Genomic DNA, 14,323 nt, shown 5'->3' on the forward strand with positions numbered 1-14,323 from the left:
TAAAAGTGAATATCTTGCCTCAAGTATGATAATAGTTCAGTATCATATATTTAAACAGAATATTGGGTTCTTAACATATCAGTTAATATTATTACATACTAAAATAAAAAAAAAATCTTCATGATCTGTAACATAGCATACTGACATAGCAGTTTTATCACAGACTGCAAAAAGTCAAAAGATGACAACAGCTTGTTGATTCTTGTAAAACTTCAAAAGCTGATTATAGTGGGTAAGATCTTTATTTTATTACAGTTCTTCCAGCTGGGAAATACATTTGCAGTATCCATGAAGTGATGTAATATAGGGACATGACTTACTTGATACTTACACATGACCCCAGAAAAACGTCTGTCCATCATTATATCAAAAAGTATCATTCTAATCTCCTGCTTAAAGCCAGTTCCTTTCTTATTACTTAGAGGATCTGCATTTTATTTATTTATTTATTTTTTGCAACATATCTTTGTTGATGTTTAATGCTACTGTGTATGATACATGATGTCTGTCTGCCTGGTAACTGTGAAAGGACTGTAGGCATCTGCAGCCTCCTTGCATAACCATTAGTGAGGCATACCTGAACCATGTTTTGATGACCCTTTTGCACAGCTGTAAAACAAACAGCATCAGAACTACTAGATTAAAAGGCCTACATTTTGCTTGTGGCATAGTAGGACATGTTTGAGAGGCAGATATGTTTCTCAGAGAATTCCCATCTTTTGGAACGGGCTCCCCATAGATTTGAAGCAGTGTTCCTCCCTATCTCTATTTAAGCACAACTTGGATCAATGGATGGGTAATCAGAAATTCACCCCTGGTCTGGCGTCTATATTTCTGATGGACAGAGACAACTAGGAAATCACCTCCTTTGTGGGTCACATTTGGGTTGCACTGCTAGGCTTATAAGGGCCATAGTGGTAGTTAGCTTAGTATACACCTATGAACTTATGAACCTATGAGCTGTCTGTTGGCATACAGAGATAAAGCTCTAATCATGACCCTGGTGACCTGTCCTGGGTTCAATTACTATCTCTCTGTTGGCATACAGGGATAAAGCTCTGAGTAGGACCCTAATGACCTGGCCCAAGTTTGATTAGTAGTTCAGGCACCTGCTGGAGTTGGTAGACAGAAGGGAAAAGTAATGCGGTTTAATCAGTTTGCCTTACTCCTACAGGATGGTGTGGAGGCACATATCCATGGCACAGTCCTCACCCTCAACAAGATACCATACAAGAGTGCTTGTTTAAAGGGGGACAGGGCACTCATGAAGAGTAACATCATGCATTCACTGGTGCCCACTGCACTCCTAACCCTAGACAGGCTCACTGTGCATTTAAAGTGTGGATAGAGACTTTAGCAAAAGAAAAAAAAAAAGATGCATCATGGCACTGCTCTCTAATGCTTGGCTCTCACTTATAGGAAGAACAAATATTCTGAAGAGCTGTTACCTCTCTAAGGAATAAATAGTCTAGAAGGGCAGGTGTGGTGTGGCTTGATCATCATGAGGACAGAAATAAAAATATGTAAAAAAGATGTTTGCATATTTGGCTGATCCCCCCCCCCCCACATAACTACCACCAAGCACCACTCCCTGCACCCAGGTGACTCATTTTGTTCTTCCTATAGATGTAAGAAAAAGGTTCATGCATTCCACACCCAAGATAACAGGTCCATGGTCCATTTGTTCTTTAATTATTGCAAGAGCTTTAGCCAGTTTTTCTTTCCTCTGAAGGTAAGAGTTAAGTGTTAGAAAGGAGGCTGTCCCATGTTCATGCAGGCCCATCTCTCCCATATACCTAACCCTTCCATGTGGTGGTCAATGGGTACAGTATATGGTCGTGCTCTGAGGAGGTCCTATACATACCTCTGTACGCATGTGTACTCTGTCTTCAGCTCATCCCTTATGAATCTTATACCAGCAACCCCAGTGCTCCTGTAGTGATCAAAAGTGAATCAAGCCATACCACACCCCACAAACAAGTGACTGCTCACACAAAGACACTTAACAGCACTTCTAACTCATCCACTCGTGTACACACTTAAAAACACACACACACACACACACACACACACACACACACACACACACACACACACACACACACACACACACACACACACACACACACACACACACACACATAGACACACACAGACACAAACAGACACACACACACACACACACACACACACACACACACACACACACACACACGTAGACACACACACACACGCGCAGACACACACAGATACACACAGACACACAGACAGACACACACAAGCACACACATCCATTCAGCCCCATTCCTACTTTTACAGACACATGAAAACACAAAAATCCACATGCATACATAGTTCTTTAGGGAGGAATGGGTGTATGCTGTCAAAATGTGGCATGTACATTTTCCTCCCTATGAAAATAAATAACTTGGTAAAACGATTCTCTGCCAAGTTCATCAGGAGTTGCCACCTTTTCTGGGAAATAACCGATGGCTAATTAGCATTACCCACTCCTCCAGACAGCTGCATTTGCAAGCAGCTTTCTCAGTAAGACAAATGTCCATGCTAAGGCCACTCCTAATGGAAAACCATAGTGGGAAAGTGGTCTCCAAATCAGACAGACTTCCCATGCTATGGAAACTTTCCAAGTTAAAGCATCTGCATTGCATCTGAATCCCAGGAAAATCTCTTTAAAATTGTATGGTCCTCTCTGTGTGCTGTAAGTTTGTAGCATATGAATCTGCCTACAATTTTTCTATAAAAATGTATTACATTTTCTAAGGTTATATACTGGTAAGAAATTAGAATGTCTTAGTTTCTTTCTTTAGCAGATAGTTGAATTAGAATACTGAGTCCTGTCAAGATATAGTTACAGAAATTGAATATGAACAAAATGCAGTGCAGTTATTTATATACAAACATCACAAAAAGCAACACTTGACACAGCTATGTCCAAAGGAATTCTTAATACTGTTCAAGATAAAATATGCTCTAAAGGAAGTAATTATGCAGTGTTGTATAAAACTTTAGAAACCACATGTTGATGTTTAACAGACCCCTGTACAATTGCACTCTGAGTGCTGTTGTATATATAATTTATTATGTTTTATGAGTCAAATAAGTGTAGGAAGCTGGGAGTATGGAAATAGTGGGCAGTTGCGAGGGCAAGTGAAAAAAGTAAGGTGGTCAGAGTCAACTCATTCAAATTAGAAGATGTCAGAGGCCTGGAGTAATGTTTAAATGAATCGAAGTAAGGCCATGCAGTGGTCTATATGAAGGAGTTTGCACAAAATTGTGCCAGTCAGAAAAACAAATCTTTGGTTAAATGCAAGCCAGCCAGTTTGTATGATTAAATGGTAGGGATGAAGCTTTCTGACTGCACCAACAATAAAGTGACAGATGTTGCTTTGACCATAGATGTTCTGCATTTTAGGTGTTAAATGTAATCCATGTTTGTGCATGATAACTAGTTCACCATCTAACTATACCTATATCTAGGACTAGCATCTTTCCCGATATTCAGATTGGGACACAATGTGTCAGCCAAGTTTAGTCCCACTGCTGATATCAGTGCAAACTATATTTTCAAAATGATTAATGGACCTGGTTAAATAGCAATCATCACATACTACTGAATGTAGAGTAACAGCAGGCCACATATGTGGTGTGCAGTAATAAAACAGGACAACCCACACGCTACCAGTAGTGGATTTTTTGTTTACGTCTCTATGACATTATCATTACTTGTAACACAGTTTGCAATGCAACACAGGAAAGCAGAAAAGCAGAGGGATGAAATATGGTTATAGAACAATTCCTCAAAAACAGTAAGCATGGGCAATGCAGTTGTTGGCAATAGGAAAGACTAAACATTCAAATGTCAGAAAACTAGCCAAAGCAAATGAGTGCTGACTAGACAGCAGGATGTATTACAATAACATTTTAAAACTTTTAATCTAGTAGTTCTGATGATGTTTGCTTTGCGGATGTTCAAAATATTCATCAAAACAGAGTCCAGGGATGCCTTGTATGCCAGGCAAAGATCAGCTCTCAGAAGTATGTATGATACAGTATAAAGAGACAGGGCTTTGAGGCGATCAGTGTAGGATATTGTGTTTACTCCCTGTATTCTTTTAGTAAGGGACCTTTGTGGACATTCCAGTTGCTGAGTATGTCTAGTCAGGTAAATACTGAAGGGAGCATTATGCTGTATGATAGGCCTGATGATGGCCGAGTATGATGACCTCTCTGGACCTAGATGCCATGCCCTTGCTTTTAAGTTGAGCAATATAGAAGGATTTTCTTACTGTTTGGACACATGTTAGTAGAAGACTAGGTAACTATCTACATGAGTTTCCAGATCCTTGACTAATGATTCAACTTTAAGGGTGTTTTATTGATGGTGTAGTTACTCAGGGTGGCTGACTTCTAAAAAGGTACCATAATGCATTTATTGAAATTGAATTTTAAGTCATGGCTTTGGCACCAAACAATATCTGTGTTAGACTTTCCTGAAGGGTGTTCTTGGGGATTAAATAACTTTTACCAGTTTACAATTAATCTGCTGACTTGGTCAGTAGGAGGTCTTTGCCACTGGCTTTGACATCTGAATAGTAGATGCCAAAAAGGAGTGGGCCTATCACAGAGCCCTGGGGGACTCCACTGATGACTGGCCTCTATGTGGAGGTGGCTGCAGTGATTCTAACCTCCTGGGTCCTATCAGGGAGCCAGCTAGCTATCCAGCATGTTATAAAGGGGTTTGTACCTAGTTCCATAAGTTTATAGACAATGCCCAAGTGGGATATTTTATGAAATGCTTTGGCTAGATCTAGGTAGGCAGTATGCACAGCGTTTCCACCTCATCCATTGCCTTAGTGACCCTTTCAAAGAAGTCCTCCAGATTCAGTAAGCATAACCTTCCTTTGACAAAGTCAGACTGAGATGGATCCAGTGTTTGGAGGTCAAATTTGTATTTGATGGTAATTTTCATGCTGATTCTTTCCATGGAATTGCAAATAAGATTAGTTAGACTAACGAGTCTGTTGCTTCCAGGATCTGTTGAAGATCCTCCTTTATGAAGGGGGGTGACCATCACAGTCCTCCATTCATGTGGCACAAAGCATATTTTAAGACTATAGTTAAATACTCCAAGGGTCCTGATAAGTCATATTTTAGACTATTCAGGAAGCATCTTTGGATGTTATTGGGACCCACTGAAGCCATTTTCTTGGTTTTAGCAAGTGCAGCCAGTACATGCTCCCTACTTATAGTTGAAGGGTTATGTTTGAGGGTATTTTTTGGTGGATGGTTGGGGGTGAGACAGAAGTCAAAGATGGAATTGAATTTATTACTACCACAAAGGAATATCAGTGAAAAACAGCTCTACTTTCCACCAAAATGGATTTTATTATACAAAATCTCTTTCTCTAGCGCCTCGGCCAATGCCTTTACAGAGTAAAAAACTTTGTCTTCTAAAAACACACATTATATACTCCAAACATACTCTATTTCAATCAGTCAATTATACAATTTAATAAAACAGCCCTAAGCTGTCAATAAAATAATTAATGTATACAACGTTGCCAATTACATTCCTTATTAAGCCCTTTGGGCTGTAAAGTTTCATACTTCATAATAAGAATAGATTCCTTCTTTCTCAATACATATTTTAATAAATCCTCATTACCATACTGATGCTCTATTTGTTCTAAAACTGTAACTTTCATATCCTTTAAATCTCCCCCATGTATTAAATGAAAATGCTCCGCTATTGGACTCAACATTTTTTTATTTTTCACATCCCTTATGTGCTCTTTTATTCTTTCTACCAAACTTCTTTTAGTTTCCCCTATATAACTTTTACCACATGAACATTTAATTAAATAAATTATACCCCTGTTCAAACAGGAGTAAATACTCAAAGTATTAACATTTTTTTCTCCTATTTTTTGTGTCTCTTTTATTATATACTGGCAGACTGAACATTTACCACAAGGAAAAGTCCCCTTCTTGGCAACAGTGCTTCCAACCTTCTGTACTAGTTTTTTATATCTCTCTTTTACCAGAAAGTTTTTGAGACTACGTCCCCTTTGGTACAAAACACTAAGTTCCATACCAAACAATGAGGGCACCTCTCTTTTAATCTGTTTCCAGTAACTTTTTACTATCCCATTCAATTTATCTGCAAAAACTGTATATTTCGTAACAAAAAACATGAGAACGTTCTTTCTCTTTTCCTATTTTAAGCTCTCTATTTGTTGTAATTTTCCTAGATGTTCCCACATTTGAATCCTTATAAATTTTGTAAGACAAAAGTGTATGAGCTCTATAATATATTGAGTCCTTGGCGTATCACCTAAAAAATGTTGTACAGCTTTTAAACCTAAATGATGTTTTATATTCGTATACAGGCTCACTACATCCGCTGTGATGAAAAACATATCCTCAGACCACTCTATCGCTTGTATTTTTCCCAAAAAATCATATGAATCCCTTATATGGAATTGAATTTGTCCGCTATATCACCAGACTCGAACATGGCACCATTAACCAAAAGTTCAGTACATTGCTGTGTGCTGCTTTTGAGGTATTTGACATAGCCGTCAAAAGTGCTATGTTTATATTTCATCTGGGAGGCTGTATTAACCTCAAAGTTGACTTTGCTTGACCTAATTACAACTATATTTCATGATACAATTCTTCTTTATTCAAGTTTTATTAATAAAAAGTAAATGAGCCAAAAATTATAACCAAGAAAGGTATGACAAGAACTCCACCAGGCACAAATGAATCGAAGCTCCAAAGGTAGAAAATGCTTTAATAAGCACTTTTAAAACCACTTGATTGGTGATGAAATTCAAACAGCATATAAAAGCATTCAAGTTTTTAAAATGGATGTATAACTGATGAAGTTGGCGACGAAAACGTCTATGTGGATACGTTATTGTGGATGTTTGTACCTTAAAGATCCAGTCTTTGTTGTGAAGTGGTTTTAAAAGTGCTTATTAAAGCATTTTCTACCTTTGGAGCTTCGATTCATTTGTGCCTGGTGGAGTTCTTGTCAAGTTTTATTAATATCATCTCATATACTTGAACTGCATACTATGCATTCTGAATCATATACAATGTATTATGTGTTCTATTATATACTCCTATTTCACATAAGCTCTTGTTAAATTTTTTTTTTTAAAGAAATTCCATTATTGTTAAACATTATGAGCAGGATTCAAGAAACTCAGTGTAGGGTTCATGTAGAGCCTACACAGAGTGTTTTCTTGTACATGAAGTTGTGCCTATGGTGGTAACACACAATGCATATTAATGAAGTGTGGCGTGCTTAAACAAGGCTTTGTGGCACACAACAATGTTATTAAGGCTGCAATTCCATGTAAGATTGCTGTCTGCAGCATGGAAATCAGACCCTTCATCCTCATACACCAATAAATCTCAACAAAGCTATATATAGTGGGTTAACAAAGGGTCAAAATAGGGGCAATGTTTAAATTCTGCCCTTACAACCTTAAAACATTGATAGAATAACAGGTTTTGCAGTACATGAATGTTCTGAAGGGTATGAAATTTGAATTTCAAATGTTTGTCATTATTTTAGGAATTCAATACCCAATAATTTGCCAGTGGTTTGCCAAGACCCCACAAATTTTATGAGAAACAGAGCAAAGTATGAAGCACAAATCTAGACATTCTGCAAAAATATGTATAGTTGAGAGGTATGATGGCAATAGCTTTCCCTGGTTTGAAATTTGTCAGTGTCCCAAACATGTTTAAACCCATTTAAATAAGGAAAAATCATACAAGGGACCCTGCCATAGATATGTCATTCTGCATTTGTTAATTTCATATATTTTATTGTTTTTCATTTCTCTCTCTCTTTTTTTTTTTCTTTGCACATATTTGCATGATGCTTAGCTTGTCTGTGCATTCCACATTTTATTTTTCCTGTTTTCTACATGTTTGTGTGATGCTTAGCTCGTTTGCATGACTGGACCACCCATTTATCAGACATGACCCAGACAGACAAAAATAGAACCCGAATGCATTCAATTAATACCACTGAGCATTGAGCATTGTGAAGGTGCACTGCATTAAAACCGTCAAGTTAACAGTAAATACTAATAGGGGGATGTCATGTAACTAACCCTGTGGCAGTAGGTGGTAAGTCTAGGTTGGGAGTGCTAATGGTTCTAGGATCTACTACAGGGTGAGCAAACTTTTCTTTTACTGTGTTGACAGTGCAGATTTTACAAATTAAGTGCAACATAGACAAGTGTTTTGTCAACCTTCTTGTGGCAAAAGCTGTAAGTTTAAGACTACTGTACACATGGTCCTGGGTTTGAAAACCACATGTGCCATACACTTTTAACGTTGTTCCACATCACATCATATTTATTCTCACTCATAACACCTGACATAGTGTAGAAGGTATTAATATTTACATGTATGAGGGATGAGACTAATATTGTGTCAGTTATTTTTACCTAATCATTTATATGGGTATTGTGCATATATTATGAAAGATATCATTGTGGGTATAATGTGCACTATGTTGATGGAAAAATATTTCTGCAATCCCATTTGAATAATAGAGCTAGATAAGTGGCTGTATATCAAATATCCTTTGAAGTGCATTTTTTTGCTTTTTTTATTGCTCACTGTTGCTCGCCGCTTACCATCGCACACCCTGGCTTACCATGTTCGCGCATTGGTAAATGGCACACAGCATTTTCAAATGCAGCAAAAAACAGACAGTGCACACATTCAGTAAGCACAATATGTGCAATTAGTGGGAAAACATATATTTAAAGTGGAATTGGAGGAAAATGCTCATTACACATTGAGCTTGATCTTTAGGAGACATGGCTGGTGTTGGAGACGGTGTGCACTTGTATGCATAGTGTTGGGGTGTTCAGGAGTCCAAACTTTTTGTTGGGCTCCTTGTTAAGGAGAATGGCCCATGTCTATTGCAGCAGGACTACTCAGGTTCTCAGTACAAGTCTGAGGCCTGGACTAGTTTGTCTAGGGCTTTAACCAGTGTGACATGTATCCCACGCACTGGTGAGCAGTATTGCCAACATTATGATAACCTCATAAGGAGGAAGAGGGATACTCCTGATCAGTGGATCAGGGAATGTAGAATGGGAAACACTCTGCAGATGTGCAAGTATAAAATGCATTGACCAGTAGTAAAAGTTATAGCTGAATATAGTCAAGACTGGTGTTCATAATTACATTTTGTTTTGTTTTTCTTTTCCACAGCTGCTGAAGAAAGGGATTCGAATATGATGTTTCATGGAGTGCGCCTGGCAAGGATGAGGGAAGCATGTGGTATGTATGCAAATATAAAGTACTGTTATTGTTGCTTTAAAGATGGATTACTTGTTATTTCATACAGCTATATATAATTGAGCATGCATATCTCAACTTTAAAAGAATGTATGCATGGCATACTTTGTAGCACAAAGCAACCATTCCACATTCTCAAATAGTGAGCAGGCATGTATAAAGTGGAAAAGGACAGTATGCATGCAGTAGTCTGTAGTCCAAAAAAAAGTACATTGTTACAGTAATCAGCAGTTGTGGTTTCAAAGGCCACACTTCCTAAACATACAATAGTGTGTAAATTAGTGTTGTGTTTTCAGCATTATATACACAATACTGGTAGCTAATCATCATTATAGCAAGTTACTTTTGGACCTCAATACCTCTGGCATGCCTGGCCTGCTGTCAAGTGTAAGCATGCATAAGTACAATATATGCACACATGAATGATTGCTGGCTGCAATCTGATCAGTACTGCAGCATCCATCTGTTAGTAACTGTGTAGTCTTCAAAGTAGTATAGAAATTTCTTAGGAGTTGGTAGTGTTAAAAGTAAAATGTAACAGAATAGAGTGAAATAATTGTCGAAAGCTTTTGTATATTAGCAATGAACTTATTTAAGTTTTCCTTTTTTTCTCTCACCCCACGCATTTTCTCCTTTTTTATTGTTTAATTTGTTTTCATTTTGTTTTTATGTATAATTTTGTATTTTTTTGTTTTAATTTATTCTGATTTTGTTTATATTTGTTGTTATATAATTTTAGTTATTTTTGTTATTAATGTTTAATTTTTGTTTTCTTTGTTCACCTATTTATTATGATATGTCTAATTTGTTATTTTCAATTATTTGCTTTTATTTTATAATTGTATGTTCATATTCTGTTATTACTATAGCACAGCAGGTTAGGCAGGTCCTGATCCTTCTACTCTCACTTCACCAGCTACAGCACAGAGGCCCAGCACATCTGGGCTACAGCCTGGCAGCACCCCTCTGCTTCCCCTGTACTACCAGTGTCCTCAGGTAGTTCTACCTCAGTGTATAGGTCTGCAATTCCTTCTGGGAGAAGTTGTGGAGGGGTGCATTTATCATCCAGAATGAGTTGCTATTTATGGTGCAAAGGATTGTGCACCACATGGTAGACACATGCCTACACCAGATGGAGCACCTCCTCTCCTGGTACAGAGTACCCATTGTAGATGCCCATGCAGCCACTGGAGCAGTGAGGGGACAGTGATGACAGTCAACTGGGTGAGGACTTGAATGCCACTGTCACCCATCCTGATGTCCATGAAACCCTGATTTCTCCACCCTCACCCCAACCACAGTGTTCACCCCTCTCTTGTGTCTTTCACCATCCATGTATCTTGGCTTGTATGTCCTGTCTGTCAGCATCTGCTTCCTCACCTTGCCAACTTGCTTGCCCCAGATATGCCTATGTCCTTTCCCCAACATTCCTCTCTCACCATAACAAAAAAAGGGTACCTGTCCCAGAAAAAAAAAATGTCCATACATATCTCTCCATTTCACACACGTCTGCTTGACACACTTCAGTCCAATTGGCTACAAAATGATTATGTTATTGCCTCTGTCTCTGGAGGTGACAATCCAAATTCAGCTAATATTGTATATATCTGATCAGTTTTTACTGTTAAAGAAATGGATAGCTATGGTTCTTTCCTACACCCTTCCTGCACATTCCTGCCCTCCTATCACTTTGATTTTCTCACAGCTTGCTCCCCATTTCACCACTTTCCTATCTTCCCCATTTCTTTTCTTTAAAGAGTAATTGAGCAATGTTATGTGATGCGCACCATCACTAAGCAATGGTGAAAGGCAGTAGTATCAGTAAATGTATTTAAAATTAGCATACACATTTGGAAAATTCATGCCTAAACCCCATTTCAAACCCAGTACCATCTGCCTCCTGCAACAATGCATTAACCCATCTGGATATAGAGTCAGTTCTTTAACAGGTGTATTTTATACAATCAATATATACTGTCACATGTTATGGTCATTGTGTAGAAATCAGACATTGTTATTTATCTGGCTGAGTTTTTGTACATAATTTTAGATTAACCTGTGTATTATATACCAGCATGACTAGTTATGGTATTGTAAATAGTTTCTTAAATGCTGATTTATGATCTGTTTGTACAGAATGTTTTAAAGACTTGAGCAGTGTCCTTCTATATTTCAAACTGTGCATGTTTGTGAAGAAAGCTTCTAAAGGCAAACAATCTCAAATTCAGCTGATCTGCAGATGATGTCATCGGAATGATGACAGTTGCTGTGTGTTACTGTCAGAAGTTGAAAGACAGGAAGAAACGTTAGTAAACAGCTGTTGGATAATTTTCAAAATTTGAAATGCAAATTAGAACTGGAGTAGTTGTGACAGTTAGGCTAGTCTGTTAAAGACCCTCCTAAAGTAAGTTGTCAGTTGTCAGTTACAGTTGTCAGAGTAGTCAGTTGAGTTTAGTTGTGAGTTGTTTACAAATGTGCTGTGCAGTGGATACCCAAAAGGACTCACCAAGAACTGTAAGCCTGCCTTTGCTCTGTTGTAGTAATTTAGTTTAGATCAGGGACAGTGTTCTTTAGTCAGACAGGAAAATTATAACTAATCAGTTAGATCAGTTAGAGTTTTACTGAATGTTGGATTTCTATCCTACAGTATTGATTTCATTTTCCTGGTGACTGAGTTCTGTTTGTCTATTTGAAATTACTGTTTTATATTTTATAATCATTTGCTCAGTATTAAATATTTTTTCTTAATTTACATTGTGGCTGGTCAGTCAGTGTTTTTCTGCAGTGATTTGAGAGTGCTTATACTTGCCTTAACTTCCTGGGCCACTCTTATAGCCTGGCTGCTTATGTCATTTGCTACTATTTGTTTTGCTAATTTTCATAATTGGACACCCCTTTAAAAGGGCATGAAGACTCTCTGACTGGTGGCAGCGCATTACTGTATTATACTGGGAAAAGGACACCGCTGGAAATCTGTGTCAGGGTTTCCCAGAAGTGTTTGCATGTGGGAGATTTAATTTATTTAAATGTGACTCTATCAGAGGTCTTAAACTGGGACACATTGCTCTGGAGTGTGCAATAAGGAGTGACATTAGGGGTGGATAAAAGTATATCGTCCAATCCCAGATTATCGACCATGTTCCTGTTGTGCTTTTAGGGGAAAATTGTGAAATATTACTCCTGTTTAAGTGACAGTATTGAGGATTGATGCTCCTTAGTTACTGACCTAGGATAGTAGGGGACATCACATTATATGGTGGCAGTTCAGTGAGGTATCATCTGGATGTCACAGTCATATTTTCCCTTTGTACTCCCCAGTGCCTGCTTCTTATATCACTAATATCATATTTTCAACATTAACAGTGTATAAAGCATCATTACACTATAGACATTAATGTTTTACAAAGACTTAGTGTGCAATCCCTATGTATTTTTCTAAAGCATATGTGCACCATGCTACACATCACACAGGCCACTAAACAAGGTAAATAAAATTTTAATAAATAACAGAAATGAGAATAGTTGGGAATAGTACTGACTACGGCTTTATTTGGAACCAGTTCTATGTGGCCAAAGAAAGGAACTTATCATTGGCTGGAGTCAATTATTAACTGCAGCCAAAGATTCAGTTAAGTAGCAGGTGTAGGCAGAAGCAGTAGTCTGCAATTTTCTGCTCAGTGTGTAAAATAGACCTGCTACTTAACTGACTCTGTAGCACCATCTGTTAATGCATTGATCCAACTTTGTTTTGGTTCAAATGGTACTGGGTTCAAATACAGGTGTATGTAACAGTTTCACATACTTTTAAATGTAAAGCAATATTACAAATTGGAATACTCATGAATCTGTGTCACCATTTTTGTAGAACATGGTAGTGGTTTCAAATACAGGTTTATGTAATAGTTATAATTGCTTTTCCCATAGGTACGCATCCTTGCGTGATGAGCATCATCATGCACCATCACACACAGAGTCTCTAAAGAAAAGAAATGGGTAGCAAGCAGAGGGTAAAACAAAGTGAAAGGAGTGCTGGAATGTGCAGGATGAGTGTAGAAAAGAAATATAGCTATCCATTTCTGCAACAGCAAAGCCTGAAAATATATGTTGACTATTAGCTGAATTTGGATTGTCACCTCTAGAGAGAGGTGACCACATCACAATCATGTTGTATAGCCAATTGGACCAAATCAATGGTGTCATGAAGACGCAGGTGTGAAATGGAGAGCTATGTACTGGACAATATTTTTTTTGGGACAGGTACCCATTTTTCCTTTTTGGTAGAGAGAGAGAGAGGAATGTTGGGGTAGGGACCTAGGTATGTGTGGGTAAGGTAAGGTGCGTAGTTGAGGAAGCAATGGCAGATAGACAGGACATACAAAATGAGACACAGGGATTTTGAAGGACACAAGAGGGGGTGAACACCATGGCTGGGGAGGGGGGTATCAACAGCCCATGGATGTCACGTTTAGAGACAGTGAGAATCGAGTCATCACCAAGTGGACTGTCATCACTGTCACCTCACTGCAGTGATGGCTGCAGTGCCTCATGTCTGCATCTCCTTGTATTATTCAGAATTATGGTGGAGAGCAGTGTCTCCACCTGGTGTAGGCATAGGTGTGCACCAACTGTGTAGTGCACAGTCATATGCACCAACTCTGGCAGTTCATCCCATGTGATAAAATCACCACATCTGCCACTGCTCCTGGAGGGAACCACTGGCCTACCCTGCAAGACAAAACTACCTGAGAGCTCACATAGTGCAGGGGCAGCAGAGGAGGGTGCTACCAGGGTGTGTCCCTGACATGCTTGGATATGGTGCCATGCCCAGTGGAGTGGGAGCAGGTGGCTCCAATGGGACAGGCCTACCCCTCTGTGCTGTGTAAAAAAGGGAAAAAAGAACATAAGGGGAGGGGAGAGGGAAAAAAGGGAGAAAATTAGCAACATCATAAGTGACATACAAAGT

The sequence above is a fragment of the Protopterus annectens genome, chromosome 4.part0, assembly GCF_019279795.1.
Source record: "Protopterus annectens isolate FY-2018-M chromosome 4.part0, PAN1.0, whole genome shotgun sequence".
Lineage (NCBI taxonomy): Eukaryota > Metazoa > Chordata > Ceratodontiformes > Protopteridae > Protopterus > Protopterus annectens.